The following is a 4,306-nucleotide window of genomic DNA, read 5'->3' as shown; positions in this document are numbered from 1 at the left end:
ACCCTGCGGTTGGAGGGACAGTCTCATAGCTCCCTTCTGTCTGTGTCACTGTGTCACTGTGTCACCCTGCGGGGGGAGGGACAGACTCATAGCTCCCTTCTGTCTGTGTCACCCTGTGAGGAGAGGGACAGACTCACAGCTCCCTTCTTTCTGTGTCACTGTGTCACCCTGTGGGGGGAGGGACAGACTCATAGCTCCCATCTGTCTGTGTGTCACTGTGTCACCCTGCGGGGGGAGGGACAGACTCATAGCACCCTTCTGTCTGTGTGTAACTGTGTCACCCTACGGGGTGAGGGACAGACTCATAGCTCCTTTCTGTCTCTGCCACTGTGTCACCCTGCGGGGGCGAGGGACAGACTTATAGATCCCTTACGTCTGTGTCACTGTGACACTACAGGGGGAGGGACAGACTCATAGCTCCCTTCTGTCTGTGTCACCCTGTGGGGGGAGGGACAGACTCACAGCTCCCTTCTGTCTGTGTCACTGTGTCACCCTGTGGGGGGAGGGAAAGGCTCATAGCTCCCATCTGTCTGTGTGTCACTGTGTCACCCTGCGGGGGGAGGGACAGACTCATAGCTCCCTTCTGTCTGTGTCACTGTGTCACCCTGCGGGGGGAGGGACAGATACGTAGCTCCCTTCTGTCTGTGTCAAAGTGTCACACTGCGGGGGGAGGGACAGACTCATAGCTCCCTTCTGTCTGTGTCACTGTGTCACCCTGCGGGGGAGGGACAAACTCATACCTCTCTTCTGTCTGTGTCACTGTGTCACCCTGCGGGGGGAGGGACAGACTCACAGCTCCCTTCTGTCTGTGTCACTGTGTCACCCTGTGGGGGGAGGGAAAGGCTCATAGCTCCCATCTGTCTGTGTGTCACTGTGTCACCCTGCGGGGGGAGGGACAGACTTATAGCTCCCTTCTGTCTGTGTCACTGTGTCACCCTGCGGGGGCGAGGGACAGACTCATACCTCCCTTCTGTCTGTGTCACTGTAAAACCCAGCGGGGGGAGGGACAGTCTCATAGCTCCCTTCTGTCTGTGTCACTGTGTAACCCTTCGAGGGGAGGGACAGTCTCATAGCTCCCTTCTGTCTGTGTCACTGTGTCACCCTGCAGGGGGAGACACAGACTCATAGCTCCCTTCTGTCTGTGTCAATGTGTCACCCTGCGGGGGCGAGGGACAGACTCGTAGATACCATCTGTCTGTGTCACTGTGTCGCCCTGCGGGGGAGGGACAGACTCATAGCTCCCTTCTGTCTGTGTCACTGTGTCACCCTGCGGGGGAGGGACAGACTCATAGCTCCCTTATGCCTGTATCACTGTGTCACCCTGCTGGGGGAGGGACAGACTCATAGCTCCCTTCTGTCTGTGTCACTGTGTCACCCTAGGGGGGAGGTACAGGCTCATAGCTCCCTTCTGTCTGTGTCACTGTGTCACCCCGCATGGGGAGGGACAGAGTCATAGCTCCCTTCTGTCTGTGTCACTGTGTCACCCTGCGGTTGGAAGGACAGACCCATAGCTCCCTTCTGTCTGTGTCACTGTGTCACCCTGCGGGGGGAGGGACAGACCCATAGCTCCCTTCTGTCTGTGTCACTGTGTCACCCTGCGGGGGGAGGGACAGACTCATAGCTCCCTTCTTTCTGTGTCACTGTGTCACCCTGGGGGGCGAGGGACAGACTCATAGCTCCCTTCTGTCTATGTCACTGTGTCGCCCTGCTGGGGGAGGTACAGGCTCATAGCTCCCTTCTGTCTGTGTCACTGTGTCACCCTGCTGGGGGAGGGACAGGCTCATAGCTCCCTTCTGTCTGTGTCACTGTGTCACACTGCAGGGGGAGGGACAGACTCATAGCTCCCTTCTGTCTGTGTCACTGTGTCACCCTGCGGGGGGAGGGACAGACTCATAGCGCACTTCTGTCTGTGTCACTCTGTCACTGTGCGGGGGGAGGGACAGACTCATAGCTCCTTTCTGTCTCTGCCACTGTGTCACCCTGCGTGGGCGAGGGACAGACTCATAGGTCCCTTCTGTCTGTGTCACTGTGTCACCCTGAGGGGGAGGGACAGACTCATGGCTCCTTTATGCCTGTATCACTGTGTCACCCTGCTGGGGGAGGGACAGACTCATAGCTCCCTTCTGTCTGTGTCACTGTGTCACCATGCGGGGGGAGGTACAGGCTCATAGCTCCCTTCTGTCTGTGTCACTGTGTCACCCTGCAGGGGGAGGGACAGGCTCATAGCTCCCTTCTGTCTGTGTCACTGTGTCACCCTGCGGGGGGAGGGACAGTCTCATAGCTCCCTTCTGTCTGTGTCACTGTGTCACCCTGCAGGGGGAGGGACAGGCTCATAGCTCCCTTCTTTCTGTGTCACTGTGTCACCCCGCATGGGGAGGGACAGACTCATAGCTCCCTTCTGTCTGTGTCACTGTGTCACCCTGCGGGGGGAGGGACAGACTCATAGCGCCCTTCTGTCTGTGTGACTGTGTCACCCTGCGGGGGGAGGGAGAGACTCATAGCTCCCTTCTGTCTCTGCCACTGTGTCACCCTGCGTGGGCGAGGGACAGACTCATAGGTCCCTTCTGTCTGTGTCACTGTGTCACCCTGCGGGGGAGGGACAGGCTCATAGCTCCCTTCTGTCTGTGTCACTGTGTCACCCTTCTGGGGGAGGGACAGACTCATAGCTTCCTTCTGTCTGTGTCACTGTGTCACCCTGTGGGGGGAGGGACAGACTCATAGCTCCCTTCTGTCTGTGTCACTGTGTCACCCCGCATGGGGACGAACAGACTCATAGCTCCTTTCTGTCTGTGTCACTGTGTCACCCTGCGGGGGGAGGAACAGGCTCATAGCTCCCTTCTGTCTGTGTCACTGTGTCATCCTGCGGGGGGAGGGACAGGCTCAAAGCTCCCTTCTGTCTGTGTCACTGTGTCACCCTGCGGTTGGAGGGACAGACTCATAGCTCCCTTCTGTCTGTGTGACTGTGTCACTGTGTCACCCTGCGGGGGGAGGGACAGACTCATAGCTCCTTTCTGTCTGTGTCACTGTGTCACCCTGCGGGGGGAGGGACAGGCTCAAAGCTCCCTTCTGTCTGTGTCACTGTGTCACCCTGCGGTTGGAGGGACAGACTCATAGCTCCCTTCTGTCTGTGTCACTGTGTCACTGTGTCACCCTGCGGGGGGAGGGACAGAATCATAGCTCCCTTCTTTCTGTGTTGCCCTGTGGGGGGAGGGACAGACTCACAGCTCCCTTCTGTCTGTGTCACTGTGTCACCCTGTGAGGGGAGGGACAGACTCATAGCGCCCTTCTGTCTGTGTCACTGTGTCACCCTGCGGGGGGAGGGACAGACACATAGGTCCTTTCTGTCTCTGCCACTGTGTCACCCTGCGGGGGCGAGGGACAGACTCATAGCTCCCTTCTGTCTGTGTCACTGTGTCACCCTGCGGGGGGAGGAACAGACTCATAGCTCCTTTCTGTCTCTGCCACTGTGTCACCCTGCGGGGGCGAGGGACAGACTCATAGATCCCTTCCGTCTGTGTCACTGTGACCCTGCAGGGGGAGGGACGGACTCATAGCTCCTTAATGTCTGTGTCACCCTGTGGGGGAAGGGACAGACTCACAGCTCCCTTCTGTCTGTCACTGTATCCCCCTGTGGGGGGAGGAACAGACTCATAGCTCCCATCTGTCTGTGTGTCACTGTATCACCCTGCGGGGGGAGGGACAGACTCATAGCTCCCTTCTGTCTGTGTCACTGTGTCACCCCGCATGGGGAGGGACAGAGTCATAGCTCCCTTCTGTCTGTGTCACTGTGTCACCCTGCGGTTGGAAGGACAGACCCATAGCTCCCTTCTGTCTGTGTCACTGTGTCACCCTGCGGGGGGAGGGACAGACCCATAGCTCCCTTATGTCTGTGTCACTGTGTCACCCTGCGGGGGGAGGGACAGACTCATAGCTCCCTTCTTTCTGTGTCACTGTGTCACCCTGGGGGGCGAGGGACAGACTCATAGCTCCCTTCTGTCTATGTCACTGTGTCGCCCTGCTGGGGGAGGTACAGGCTCATAGCTCCCTTCTGTCTGTGTCACTGTGTCACCCTGCTGGGGGAGGGACAGGCTCATAGCTCCCTTCTGTCTGTGTCACTGTGTCACACTGCAGGGGGGAGGGACAGACTCATAGCACCCTTCTGTCTGTGTTTCACTGTGTCACCCTACGGGGTGAGGGACAGACTCATAGCTCCTTCCTGTCTCTGCCACTGTGTCACCCTGCGGGGGCGAGGGACGGACTCATAGATCCCTTACGTCTGTGTCACTGTGACCCTGCAGGGGGAGGG

The sequence above is a fragment of the Ascaphus truei genome, chromosome 20 (genome assembly GCF_040206685.1).
Source record: "Ascaphus truei isolate aAscTru1 chromosome 20, aAscTru1.hap1, whole genome shotgun sequence".
Classification (NCBI taxonomy): Eukaryota; Metazoa; Chordata; class Amphibia; order Anura; family Ascaphidae; genus Ascaphus; species Ascaphus truei.
The sequence above is the reverse complement of the archived record's forward strand: the minus strand, read 5'-3'. Positions refer to the sequence as shown.